This window comes from Mercenaria mercenaria, unplaced genomic scaffold (genome assembly GCF_021730395.1).
Source record: "Mercenaria mercenaria strain notata unplaced genomic scaffold, MADL_Memer_1 contig_4168, whole genome shotgun sequence".
In the NCBI taxonomy this organism is placed as follows: Eukaryota; Metazoa; Mollusca; class Bivalvia; order Venerida; family Veneridae; genus Mercenaria; species Mercenaria mercenaria.
The window spans coordinates 27045-42645 of record NW_026462377.1 but is presented as its reverse complement, the minus strand read 5'-3'; the positions used below and the strand labels follow the sequence as shown (position 1 = coordinate 42645).

At 34.0% G+C, this 15601-nt stretch overlaps 1 long non-coding RNA gene across 3 annotated transcripts; it reads right to left on the bottom strand.

Annotated features, from left to right (window-relative positions):
* Positions 1-6081: 6081 nt before the first annotated feature.
* LOC123556491 (uncharacterized) lies at positions 6082-14265 on the bottom strand. Of its 3 annotated transcripts, XR_008369403.1 has the most exons (5): positions 13629-14265; positions 10787-10862; positions 9361-9471; positions 8472-8552; positions 6082-6966 (listed from the first exon to the last, which is right to left on the bottom strand). It is a non-coding gene; the product is annotated as an uncharacterized LOC123556491 (long non-coding RNA). The 3 variants fall into 3 exon arrangements; XR_008369404.1 differs by lacking the exons at positions 10787-10862; positions 13629-14265 and adding an exon at positions 13192-13210 and having other exon boundaries at positions 6083-6966; XR_006687460.2 differs by lacking the exon at positions 10787-10862 and having other exon boundaries at positions 6084-6966.
* Between the last annotated feature and the right edge of the window lie 1336 nt (positions 14266-15601).

The window sequence follows — 15601 nt, the reverse complement described above, 5'->3', positions numbered from 1 at the left end:
AGTAAAGACATAGGAGATATAGCTATAAGGAATATGATATCGATTACATACTAATATGTAATACTAATTTTTCTCATGTGTATTCTATTAAAAATTTGAAGCAGACTTCTTTCCCTGTTTGATATATACCATAAATGTCAACTTTCTTTTTGTTTACACTTATAAAATATTGATACTTTGGTCTAGCTTTTTTTCAACAAATTCTGAAATGAATACCTGCTCTGTTGGAAACACTTACCGGAAGTGCTATTGCAGCATTTACTACCTTCTCGGCATCTTAAGTGAGAGGATGTTCCCCAGAAACCGTCATCATACAGGGTACATCGTCCTTAATCCATATGCCATTCAGTGCATCGTTCAGATTTACAGTTTATGTCGCAGTTTTGACCCCAGAATCCGGCTCGGCATTTTGTGCATGAATGACTGTCACCGTAGCCTTTGCAAGTTCCACAGTTTCACTCTTTTCTCACAAACAACCCCCAGAAACCGGTTACGCATGTTTCACATTTTCCATTGGACTTGCCAGAATGAAGACATGTGTCTCCTACCACGCATTTGTTCTCAGAAAATATTCCCCAGAATCCGGCTTTGCAAAACAAGCATTTTCCTGCATCTTTATTGTAGCTATTGCGGCAGTTTTTATTACAACCCTTCTCACAAGCTTCTCCCCAATATCCACTTACGCATGAGGTACATATTTTGGTATTCATTTTGCACTAGCTACAACTGCTAGTTTCCTGGCATTTCTTTCACAATAATTATGTTCCCCAGAACCCGGCTTTGCAAGACGAACATTTTCCTGAAGCTTTACTGCAAGTACTGTCGCAATTAGTATTACAATCCTTCTCACAACCATTTCTCTAATATCCACTTTTACATGAACTGCATGTTCCTGTCACAATACCTATGACCATAATTTTACGTCTGTTTGTTCTCGCAAAATGTTCCACCAAATCCGTTTTTAGAAGACCAACATTATCTCGTACTTTTGTAGCAGTATCTACAGGTGTTATTTAAACTGCACTGTTTTTTACAAAATGTCCCCAAAATCCGTCCTCACAATATGAACATGCAATCATCGTTTATTGTCACAATAGCAGCTGGAACAGGTTGAAACATCACACTTTATATTGCAATGTTCTCCTGCAAACCCATCTGGATAGGTCTCACAAACGCCGGTAAAAATGTCGCATTTTCCAGTTCAGCAGTCGTTGCATACATAGTTACCGGTAGGTCCCCAAAAACCAGAGTTGCAAGCTTGGCATCTACCTGTATTTATATGACACATTTGTAATGGTCACTCATTCATGAAATGTAGCTCCTCCCTCCTGCACCGCACTAGCGTATAGCGTGCCGGTGTCGCGTGAATATCACACGCGTGGTAATATTACCACGCGTGTGATAATTACGCGGCGGCGTGAGAATCGCACGGTTCCGGGTATAGCCGTGATAATCGCACGGCCGGTCTTAGCTTTAGATATATATACCAGTATGATACATAAAATTATTCAGGAATGATTTCTGCATCAATGGGTATAAAATAATTGGGTGTTCAGGCGCGTATCAATTCGGGGTTGTGCATCAAAGCCACATACTTTAAAAAAAAATGAGATTTTTTTTTCGTAAATATAATTAAGTCTTTCTTTTTAGAATAGTTTCAATATTTTATCTGAATTGGACTGACATGAATATTAGGAATCCAGGGGCGGACAATGATGGGGAAAACACGTGCGTGCATACTAAAATATAATAATATTTTGGTAAAATGTTTATTTAAGGGAAACAATTATACTCTGTATAAGCGGACTATTTATGTGCGTGGAAACATAATTATAGCATTGCACGCTCTTTTTTTTGAAAGAAATAAAGAAATCTATCTATCTTCGAAATCAATTATAAATATGTTTGTGTACTGCAATAAAACGAAATGTTTTATGATGAGCTAATAGGTCTTTATAGAAACCAGGGGCGGATTATAATTGTCGCATTTTTGATAGAGAAATATGACGTACAGCGTATGTTAAAATCATACGGGTGTTGTTAGTTTAAGACATATATACAAAAACCACGTACAAGGTTATCAGGAATGATATTTAATATGCAGGTGCGTAGCAACTCGGTGTGTGCATCAAAGCAACATAGTTTTAAGAAAAAGGAAAGTGTTTTTTTTTTCATAAACAAAATGTTTCAGACCTTTTAAGAATAGTGTTAACACGTGTCCGTACATTTATTTTTAAACCGAATATTATGAACTGATACAATCTTTGATAATCCAGGGGCGGCTAGTAACTGATACGAACTTACACGTGTCCGTACATTTATTTTTAAACCGAATATTATGAACTGATACAATCTTTGATAATCCAGGGGCGGCTAGTAACTGATACGAACTTTAAAAAATCCAGGGGCGGCTAGTGAGGAGTATACTACGATAAATGTCTATGCAGGCGGCGTAATTGTAGGTATATATGATATACCTATATAATGCAAAAATGATTCAGAAAGACTTCTGCATCTATTTTTAAAACTTTATTTTCTGATGCGTGGCTTGAGGCCATCGCAAGGGTGCACACTAAAATGTAATAACATTTTGATGAAAATATATTTATTTCTATTTAAAGAAAATAATTATTCTGTATTGAGCAATTATCTGCGTGGCAACACAGCATCCTGTGGAATTAATTTCGACGTGATTTTTCCGTGTAGTGCATTAAAATCAATGTTTAACGACGAGTTGATTCATTAAAATAAACAGGGCAGGGCGGTTACTTAGCAGTTTTGCGGTTCGGCGTGTGGCCGTTAAAATCGAACGGACGTTGTTAGTCTAAGCTGGAACAACTGATACATATTAGACCTTCCTGGTTTAAGACATATATAAAATATGAGTACGATGTATTAATTTTTTTCAAGAATAATTCCAGCATTTAATGGCGTATTTTTTTCTTTTAATATTCAGGTGTGAAGAAACTCGGGTGTGAGCACCAAAGCAACATATTTAAAAAAAATGGAAAATTAATAAAGTATTTCATATTAAAATTTGTCTTAAAAGGTTCCCGTATATTGTGATAAATACTCGGCGGCGTGAGAATCACACGGTTTCGGGTATAGCCGTGATAATCGCACGGTCGGTTTTAGTTGTACACATATTTTCCAAAATGATACATAAAATTGTTCAGGAATGATTTCTGCATCAACGGGTATAAAATATTGGCTTTTCAGGCGCGTATCAATTCGGAGGTGAGCATCAAAGCCACATACCTTGAAAAAAAAAGTTGTTTTTTTCATGAAAATATGTGCCTTTCTTTTTAAAATAGTTTCAGTTATTCAGTATATTTCATCTAAATTGGACTGAAATGCATAACCACGAGCTGATAAACTATTAAAAAAAATCCAGGGCCTGGGCGGGTACTAGGCATTTTTTGCGGGGTATTTATTTATTAATTTAATATTCTGGTGCGTAGCAACTCTAAAGTGAGCATCAAAGCAACATATTTTGAAAAAAAAATGGGAAAAGTAATAAAGTATTTCATATTAAAAGTTGTCTTAAGGTTTCCGTATCTTGCGATAACTACGCGGCGGCGTGAGAATCACACGGTTTCGGGTATAGCCGTGATAATCGCACGAGTGGTCTTAGTTTTAGACATATATACCATTATGATAAATAATATTATTCAGGATTGATTTCTGCATAAACGGGTATAAATAATTGGGTATTCAGGCGCGTATCAAATCGGGCGTGTGCATCAAAGCCACATCCTTAAAAAAAACGGCGTGAGAATCACACGGTTTCGGGTATAGCCGTGATAATCGCACGGGCGGTCTTAGTATTAGACATATATACTTTGAAAACGAGATGCCCAAGGGCAACATGTCGAGCCTGCCGGCTGTCAAAAGGACTGGGAGTTGCACACGAAACTCTGTCTCACCGAGACAAACATTTGTGCCAAATAAAACAGTTGTGTCAGGTTATTTTGTAATCCCACATTCAATGACAAAGTTATTGTCCGAACAAGGTCAATTATAGCCATATTTGACCTTTAAACTTCAAGTCTGACCTTAACCTTTGAGATATTGACACAGGCGTTGCGCGCGATACGCCATCTCATGGTGGTGAAGAAGTAAGCCAAATTATTTTAAAATCCCACATTCAATGACAAGGTCAATTATAGCAATATTTGACCATTAAACTCCAAGTGTGACCTTGACCATTAAGATATTGACGCTGGTGTTGCATGCAACACACCATCTCACGATGGTGAACAATTGTGCCAGGTCATTTTATAATCCCACATTCAATGACGAAGTTATTGTCCAGACAAAGTCAATAATGGCCGTATTTGACCTTTAAACTCAGTGTGACCTTGACCGTAAGATGTCTACTCGGGTGTTGCGCGCGACACGCCGTCTAATGATTGGTGAACAATTGTGATAAGTTATTTTAAAATCCCACAATCAATCAATGACAAACTTATGGTCAGGACAACGAAATACGGACGGACACCGAACAACCATTTGGACAACGGGCTCTACAAAAAACGGCTTGAGAATCACACGGTTTCGGGTATAGCTGTGATAATCGCACGGGCGGTCTTAGCTTTTAGACTTATATACCATTATGATATATAAAATTATATGCCATATAAATGATCAGATAGTGATATATTGTTTGTTGATAATTTCTAAATAAATGCACTTTTCTTACTTTTATATATAAAACTCGTTTTATATGATTATGTACTTGATATAAACAAAATAAATCAAGCCAAAATTGCTGAGTAATCAAACTTCCACCATTGAATCAGGCCATTCACTTATTTTTATATTCAGGAATGATTTCTGCACCAACGGGTATAAATAATTGGGTATCCAGGCGCGTATCAAATCGGGCGTGTGCATCAAAGCCACATTCCTTGAAAAAATGTGATTTTTTTAATAAAAATAATTGTCTTTTTTTTTTTTGGATTTAACGTCGCACCGACACATGATAGGTCATATGGCGACTTTCCAGCTCTAATGGTGGAGAAAGACCCCAGGTGCCCCTCCGTGCATTATGTCATCACGAGCGGGCACCTGGGTAGAACCACAGACCTTCCGTAAGCCAGCTGGATGGCTTCCTCACATGAAGAATTCAACGCCCCGAGTGAGGCTCGAACCCACATCGATGTAGGGCAAGTGATTTGAAGTCAGCGACCTTAACCACTCGGCCACGGAGGCCCCAATCTTTCTTTTTAGAATAGTTTCATTTTTTTCTATATATTTTATGTAAGTTGGACTTATATGACCAATCTCTCTATCAACTTAATGATCCTAGGCTCAAGAGTTTTTGAGTTATCCGGAAACCGACTGCATAACGACCGACTGACAAACATCTGCAAAACAATATACCCCTCCTTCTCCGAAGTGTGCATGTGCATGTCAGAATGAAAACAATCGAGGCATTCTTTTTATTCATTTTCTAATTTACCAAGGTTCATCGTTCTGATGCTTCAGTATTTAACCACCCAGACTTACGCCTTGATTACTAATAAACAAGGAAATAAAGCTCTATATATTCTGCGATAAACAACGGTTGACGCATGGACTGGTAAGAGACCATTATGACATCAATTATGACATCAATTATGACGTCAGATTACAGCATGACGTTCGATATATTACCCCTCGGGTAAATGAAGTCTAACATAATAATTATTTAAGTAGGTCAATCAAAAAATATGAGCCGTGCCATGAGAAAACCAACATAGTTGGTTTGCGACCAGCATGGATCCGGAACATCCTGCACATTCGCACATTCTGGTCAGGATCCATGCTGTTCGCTTTTAAAGCCTATTGGAATTGGAGAAACTGTTAGTGAACAGCATGAATCCTGACAAGACTGCGCGGATGCACAGTCTGGTCCGGATCCATGCTAGTCGCAAACCCACTATGTTGATTTTCTCATGGCGCGGCTCAATTATAGTTATCGGGTATGAAACTCTAAGACTCTTTTAAAATATTTTTCAAGAAGTGTTTAACAAACTGGATGGGTTTAAACTGGATGGGAGTTAGATTCTATATGGAAAATCATATTAAAGAAACGATCTTTTATGAAACTTTCAACATTTATTTTATGTTTTACAATTATAGGATCTTAACACCAACTAATGGCTCCAATGGCTGATGAAGATATTGCATAATAACTAAGTCTGTTTTAAAATATTATGTAATATGAGAGACAAAAAAGATAAAGTGTATCAAAACACTATACAAGTACATTTTAAGCAAAAAAGGGCATAATTTATTAAATTTTGGTGCAAGAGTTATGCATCTTGTGTCGTATGATGTGGGTGATGATGTTGAACAACTATTTTAAGTTATATTATTGTAATGGTAAGACTTAGTGTTGAAAGATTCAAAGCTATATGTCAAAATGTGTACTTGTACAAAAACTGAACCAATTTCAAAGTCCAAAAGGGACATAATTCAACCAAATTACTCTACAGTGTTATTAACTCTTGCCTATAGAGACTATTATTATAAACAAGTGACAAAAGTTTCAAAGGGCCATAGTTCAGACAAATCCTTGATGGAGTTATGTACTTTTGCCTAAAACATGGTATAATGATGATAAATTACTGTTGTAAGTTTCAATACTTTCAAAAGGTCCTTTTAAAATATGGACTGGTAAGAAAAACTTAAAACTGGTGTAATGCCAATGCCGATGCAATGGTGAGTATGATAGGTTTACTTATTTTTCAATTAATCTAACTTTAAACTGAAAACCTCCTAGAAACTGTGATTCTATGAAGTGCACACTTGAAGATAATCTGCTGAATATAATATATGAAAGTCCTCCTTAAATCAAATTTCACAAATTGAATAACAAATTCATCTTCTTTGACCATGTATAAAGGCCTGGCATATGGTATGAACTCCACTGGACAGCATGATGTGCCAAGAAAGCAACTTCAAAAGCTGATGGCTGACCTAAAACAGATAGAAAAATATTTTATAATGATGTCACTTAATTAAGTTAATTGCAGTATCAAATGACAAATATATTGCATACTGAAATAGCTAAATTTAGTTTTATCCAAAACATTTTCATTTTAAAATCATTTTTTTTAACAAGTCTGCTTTTTGCTTAATAATATGCTACTTTATATGAAGGTCACACTGACATTCAACATTTTAATGTAGCAAAAAAACAAAACAAAACAAAAACAAGAAAACAACAACAAGAAAAAAAACAAGAAAACACATGATATGATAGTGTTCTAAAGTTCTTGTGCTCAATTCTTTTAAGTCAAAATTTCAACCAAGAGTTACCTACCTTGGTTTTCGATAGGGTTGATGACAAGATCTTATATAAATGCTCATTTTCTACTAAATTCTGACCAAACTAGCTATATGGACAATTTTAGCCTACATTTTCTTATAGGTCAACTAGCATAAATTTATTCCCTATATATTTATAATCCCCACTAAACAGGATCCTGTCCAAACCAATTTGATAAGGATTCATAAAACACCTGTGGATTTGACATGTAGTCCATGTCAGAGGATCATAAATTTTAGAGATATGTACATACATAATTGGTTATTTCCAGTGTTTTGCATTTTATTGATTGAAATGCAGCTTTTTTCAGAATATACACACTTTTTAGTTGATGATATACTTATTGTAATTTCTCAGTCATGTTGAGTAATGTCCCAACCAATTAAAATTTAACTCTTACAGCAACGCAATTCTCATCCTTTTAGAAAAACTTTACCTGTATCTAACAAAAATAATTAAAATGTATTTAAAACACAATTAGAGAAGTGACAAGTACTTTTTATTCAATTATTATGATTAATCTAAGTAACAAAATAAAAACAGAAAAAATTATCACTGCTGGATTTTATTTGAAATTAATGAAGTGCTCCATTGCATTTTAATTAAATATCATTGTAATAAAACTTGATTCATCATAAAATGAAAGTACTATTGTATCTTATCACTATTAAGCCCTACTTTAATCAAGTGTTCTAAACTTGTTGTAAAGGTAAGAAGTGATTTGCTGTAAAGATGAAAATTGTCACATGCAATCTGTGTACTGAACAGTAGCTTTATAGTAGCTGATTATGATAAAACAGAAGCTAGTCTATCAATAGTCTAGCCTTGTAAATTGGCCCTTACTGCAATGCATTGCAGAGATAATTATCATTATGGATAAATTGTTAATCAAATTTCTAAATAAAAATGGGGCATCACTCTGAAAATATTGCTGACAGTGTCCCTTGTCAAACATGTGCATACAGTATCTTTTGAAAGCTAAAATATATTTAACTTAAGAAATAAACTTGAACCAATGCTTACGCCAGGTTGAGTAGTCGAGCTAAACATTGTGTATGATGGATAATCCACCTATGCAGTTCAGAGCTCCATTAAGATGAGTTTAAAAAGGCAAAACAAAATATTGATATAAAACATTACAAATATCACTGACCTTGTAAAGTTCTCTATCCAATAAGAAGTACTTCCACTGATGCAAGTGTTAGCATGAAGTTCTTCTATTTCATTGTCTTAACTGGAAGTATATTAATTTTTTAGATTACTTTTAAGAAAAAATCTATAGTGCAAAGATGATATAAAGCACAGAGGTAAAAAAAAACAATAACATGTTATAAAAGCAAATAAAGGACTCAGTTTCTACATACACTGTACCTACATTTTGGTAAGTATTCCAAGTTCAAAGACAAAGATTTCAATATTCATAAAATTCTCCAGATTTCCTTATAAGAGAAATTTTGCATTATCAAAAATATTTTATGTCAACTGTCACCATACATACATAATATAATGAAAACACTTTAACTGCTTTACAAACTTTAAGTATTTTACTCTCTAAATCTTAACATTAGAATGATTTTTAAGCCTAAGAACTTTGATAAATATGGCCAAAGTTTTTTTCCAAATCCTATTGCCATACTTTTCCTTTTAACATGCCAGTATCTGTAATACTGACACTACAAATTATCATGTTTATATAATGCACTAATGGCATGTTTGCCAGTAAACACACTGATATCTGTATACTAGCTCCTAGATAATATGTTTAAAAAAATATTTCTAAAATTGTGAATATAGCTTGTCTACAATCTGTGATTACATAAAAGTAATTTCTCCAAAATAAAATCACTAAATTAGAGTGGCATCTGACACTATTACATCAAAGTTAGAAAAATGACAAAGTTTGAATTTTTTTTAATAATTCTTAATTATCAGTCTAGTGGCTAGTCTATGAGATTTGTAACTTATATAGTATAACTTACAAATACTTTTATAAAGAACCATTCACCATGTTCATATAGATCTGTAAGAATGTCCATCCTTACCTAAATCATTGAACTGTGGTGACAGCCTCTCCAGCTGCAAATATTGGTTAATCTTTCCCCATTAAATTAAAGATGGTCATCATGATCAACCATTGACTTTCAAGTACCATTCTGAAATATACATTTATATGTGTTGATAATATAGGTTTGTTACAGTGGAGTGATCAGCTATGAGGAAATACCTGAAATGCAGACAACAATTTTATTTTATGAAAAAAAAATCATCACTTGGAACATACTATTTTCTAATTAATATTAATTCAACTCAATATCAATAAATGGGAAAGTATCAATGGTCATTTTCTTAGTTATATAAATTTTCACCGTAGATAACATAATGTATAATGATGAAAGGTTTTTTTTAGTTAGCATTAATTTTGTAGTAACTTATAAATACATTAAAACTCCTGAGCAAAATGATCTGGATCACATGCTTTATTTAATAAAAATGTATCAGTAATAACATGAGAGCCCTTCTGAAAAAAATGTTAATGTAGCTATAATATAAGTGACCCCTCCCCCCCCCCCCCCCCACCCCTCAAATACCAGACTTTTTAATCCCCAATATACAAGACCCTGTCTGGTCCAGTCAGATTAGGGTCGATAAAACCCCTGTAGACTTGATATTGCCAGAGAATCATAAATTTTATTGCCTACAGATAAATTGGTTATTTTCTGTGTTATGCATTGCTGTTTTTTTTTTCTTTTTTCTTTTCAGAATGTACACAAAATTATTTTAACTGATAATATACTAATACTGATTGCTCAGTCATGTTGAGTAATGTCCTGGCCAGTTAAATTACAACTCTTATAGCAAAGCAGTTCTCACTCCTTAACAATAAAATAATTATTTAAGAGAAATTACAAGTTTGTTTATTCAATGATTATGATCTTTTTATCAAAAGTAACAAAATAAAACCTGCAAAAAATTGTAATTGCTGAATTTTATTAGAAATTAAAGAAGCCGTCAGTTGCATTTTTAATAGATAAAAAGGGGATATGGACAGAAGGATTTTATATATTAAAAATGCATAATTCCCCTAGTGCTGTCTAAATAACGTTTCTTTTATGTATAATAAAATCCAGCAATAAAGATATATCATTGTTCAAAATACACATAATTTATTATTTCTAAAAGCTAAGTGCCTGAATGCATTTTTTACATTTTTGATAAAAAAAAACAGCAATGATGAGATGTAAATCAAAAATATGATAAAAACACTGTTTTATCTTATCACTTTGTGTATTAAATTTAGCCCTAATTCAATCAAGCTTTCCAAACTGGTTATAAAGGTGAGAACTGATTTGCTACAAAGGTGAGAAATATCACCTGCAATTCATTTACTGCACAGTAGCTATATAGTAGCTTATTATGATAAACAAAAGCAAGTCTATCAATGGTCCAGACTTGTGTATTGGCCCTTACCTCCAATACCAGACCTTATCATCCCCATAGGCCACATACCAGGCACACCAGAATCAGTGTCTTTAATTATTATTTACTGTAACAGTAAAACAGAATTAAGTTAGCTCTGTGTATTTAACTGTTCTTGAAAAAGGGTCGCTAAAAAGCTCTACGGAGCTTATGTTTATTGTTTCACAAAGCAAAGGTGAATAAAAATTACCTTTACCTTTACCTATTCCAACTTAGTCAAAATAATTGGACATTCAGATTGTTCTATATTTGGGTGGTTTTCAAAATAATGAAGAAAAAGTGGGACATAGAGTTGAAAACCTATTTCTTATGGTGGTCACCTATTTTATATGATAGCAAATACTTCAAAATTCAAGGAAATAACTTTGGGAAAGTGTTGAGAAAAAACTATCAGAAAATAGTTCAGCCTTTAATTTGAAAGTTCAGTGAATTTCAATTGCAGTATGATTGGTGATAAATGTTGCAGTGTTTTATGATAAGGAAATATATTAACAGTTATATTTTCAACATATAAGATATAGGTGTAATGTGTATGGTTTGAAACTTATTCAATCAAATGTTTGCGGAGATTGGTTTTTAAAATCAGCCTTTCTGCACAAATCTGACATGAAAATAAAATTTTACCTAGAAAATTTGTTGCTTAATGAAAATTAATTAACATATTATTATAAAACCTATTTTTTCCTCAAATTTTGAATGTTTAAAACATGCCAAATTTCAAGAATGTCCAGTAGTCTTAATTTCTAAAATTTTCAACTCAAAATTGAGTTATATTGCAGATGCACAGGGGACACATACTGAAAATCAGTATAATATTCATGCATTATTAGTTTACTGTTCATAAAAAAAAATTCACATGACAAATAAGTGACTTTAAACATAACCAACACATTGAAATCATCTATTCTACATGCACTGCTTACAGAGAGTAGAAAATGACAAAATGCCAGGCATGGTAAAATGTGACAGTAAAATTCATACATACTTTATTATGTTACTAAGAAGATGCACAGGGGACAAACTGCAGCAAAATATATATTCATAGAATATGTTCATAGTAAGTACATTTTTTCTCGACTACACAATATTCACGTGTGAACATTTACATATATGTGGGTAAACTTAAGAGCTTGAGAAGCCAAACAATTGATGTTTCCACTTTTTAACTTGAAAACTGGTTAGTTCTGAAAAAATGCAAACAATGAATTTTAAATTGTCCAGAGTTTCTTATATAATGGTAAATTAAATGAATGTCAAAAAAGGGTGCACAGGGGATATCACTTTTGGCTTTTTGAATGTTGAACAGTCCTTAATATGTCAAATTGAAAGCTGCTTTTTTATCAACTGTAACTCCCTTTCAAGGAAAATGAGTCGTGCCACGAGAAAACCAACATAGTGGATTTGTGACCAGCATTGATCCAGACCAGCCTGCGCATCTGCGCAGTCTGATCAAGAACCATGCTGTTCGCTTTTAAAGCCTCTTGGAATTAGAGAAACTGTAAGCGAAAAGCATGGATCCTGACAACACTGTGCAATTGCGCAGGCTGGTCTGGATCCATGCTGGTCGCAAACCAACTACGGTATGTTGGTTTTCTCATGGTACGGCTCAAATAAAGTATAATCTAATTTTATTTAAAAAAAAAATAAAAGAAATGTGACACTTAACAACTAAAAAGTTGCAAAGGGGACATTTTTGGGTGTATATACATTCATCAAATGTCTGAGGAAGTTGATCTATTAAACAAAAAAACATACTGTGTCTTCACAGCTGAAAGGATAAAGATCTTAGAAAAACATTAGGACTTAGAAAACTAATGGGGTTATGAAATTGTAGTGTTCCACATTAAAATTTTGTACTTTTTCACTACATTTTTTGTGAAGAGGGTTCCATCACAAGATGTGAAATATTGGTGAGAGTAAGATGTTGGTAATGAAAAAAAGAGTATTTTGCTTTAAATGTACAGAGTTTAAGCTTACTGGAACCACTCTCGAGTCCGCTTCTTGGAATAACCAGTACTAGTGTCATATGAGAAGTCCTGATCCCACTTGGGCTCGAACCCACGACCCCTGGATTGAGCTGAGCCAACAACTTACATACCACATAATTTAACATAAATCAATGAAGAACTCGTGCGGACACATTGGTTGATAGGGCTAATACGCTGTCCTACAGAGGTGAAGGCCCCAGGTTCGATTCCTGGCAACTCCCATTGCGGTGTGACCTTGGGTAAGGCACTTTATCATGATTGCCTCAGTCGGCCCAGCTGTAAATGGGTACTCGCAAATTGCTGGGGGTAAGGTATAATTGGTTTTAACTGTTCTTAAAAAAGGGTAGCTCAAAAGCTCTACAGAGCTTATGTTCATTGTTTCACAAAGCGACGTTAGATAAAATTTACCTTTAACCGAATCCCCTTTTGAAAAATGTTTTTTTTTCAAATTAATTTCAAAATATCTCAATATCTCCTCTGTTCCATATGATATGGATCCCGTTTTAAATTTTTGGATTACATATCCAACTGAACATCTAATTACGGATCACTTTTTTCGAATTTCAGTAGTTGAAAACAGCTAATAAATCACAATTACAACTGCTTAGTAGACCTAGATCTATATTGTAAAATTATGTCACTCTGGCCAGGCTTTGGCTGAAGAACTTCAAGAAGTCTTAGAGCACCCGCACACTACTGTAGGTGTTTTTATTTTAAACTGGTTGTATGTAATCTACTAGATCCATATTATATGTGGAAACAGATAAGTAAGATAAACAAGTGACTGTCAATCAGAAAGATCTAGAATCTACAAGATTTTATTTCAAACGTGCAAATCTACTTACTTTCGATTTCACAAGCTCCGCCATCTTGTCTCTTCAGGCGGCGAATGATGAAATTAAAACGTGCGAATCACGCTTTTCTCCAAAGGTGTAATTACACCGATAACAGATATTTGCCTATGGGTATGTCAAGCAAGTTATTAGAGTCTTAAATTAACAAGAAATTTTACTGAAGAATAAAAGGACATTTTTTAAATAACCAACTCATTATTTGCGCACCGCGGCCATGTTTTTCGTAGATTTTTAGACAAAAAGGTGATTTTCAGAGCGTGTAAATCTTATTATTTTGAGTAGCTATTCACAAACAATAGTCCCATGCACAATATTTAACACCTCTAGCAAGTTTTAAGACAATCTGATTCGTGAAAAAGATAAGTTACTGTGTTCTGCAAGTTTTTTCTGAAGCACCATAAAAGCCGGTAAAATACGTCAAATTGGGCATATTCAAATCAATATATTTAAATTTCAGGAATATAAAATCAAAATCAAATTATGTAATTTACAAAAGCTATCTTTGAGAATTTAATATGCAAAATTTTGCAAATATTGAACAAAGAATAAGCATTTGGGCAGGTTTTGAAAAACATATATAAACCGTGGACCTGGTCACGACCGTGTGATAATCACGCTACACCGGTTCTAAGAACGTATACATGTTTGTATTATACTGTTAAATCAGTTATCTTGTATTACCTGTAGTGAATAAACGTAATGTTAAACAATCCCGTCTTGGGTCAGTCATTTATAATACAAATCCCTTTAAGGGTCCGAAATGTTCATATATATAATCAGAACATTACATTGGCGACGAGGATAAAGCGTGCTTTTCGAAGAATTATGGAATACAATTTATCAATTTAATCAGTGCAATAAAACAGTGGATATTTATGAACAATTAAACTATGGCTAGCATTCCGGAATTTCCGAAATTTGAAGTTTACAGTGATGAACAGTCTGCAGGTGTAAGATGGAACAAATATGTCGCGAAATTAGAGAATTTATTTGTGGGAATGAACATAGACAAAAATAAAAGAAAAAAGGCATTGTTATTACACTACTCCGGAGATGAAATATTTGAAATATACGAGACGCTCAACCTTGGAACTACCGACGACAATTATACAGAAACAAAATCTGCGCTTCATGACTACTTCATGCCAAAAAAGAATAAAGAATTCGAAAGATTTGAGTTTAGAAATCTGAAGCAAAATCAAGGCGAAACAATAGATATGTATGTAACGAAATTACGACAGAAAGCGGAACATTGTGAATTCAGTGATAAGGATGGTGAAATTAAAAGTCAGATAATACAAGGATGCGTATCAAAGAAATTAAAAATTAAGTGCTTAGAAGAAGAAAAGGAATTGAAAGATATCCTAATTTTAGCAAGAAGTATGGAAATGGCGGAAAAACAAGCACACGCAATGGACAGACATGACAGTCTTCCGGTAAACAAAATTAAGAAACATCCTTCCCAGCGACGAAAGCCTGAAAATCCTGCTTATCAGAAAGAAATACAGAAGTGTAGAAACTGCGGAGGAACTTATCCACATGCGCGAAAATGCCCAGCCCTTGGCGCAAAATGCAACTACTGCCATAAAAGAAACCATTTCATTGGGGTATGTCGTAAACGGCTGAATTCAAAAGGACAACTACACGAAATATCCGAAAATAACAATGGCTATGAAACCAACAGTGAAGACGAATCTTGTTCTGAAACGGATGTGGCTTTTGGACTTAGTGTTGTAAAGAAAATTTCAAACAAAAAAGTGCCAAAAGTAAACTTAAAAGTAAATGGTGTTGATGTGACTTTCCTTGTTGACACAGGAAGTAGCTTGAATATTCTCGACGAGTCTTTAATCGACAAAATGAGACCGAAGCCGAAAATCCAGAAAACAAAAACAAAAGCATATGCATTCGGTCAAAACAAACCATTGTCTATAAAGGGAAATACGTATGTGTCATAGAATCGGGTC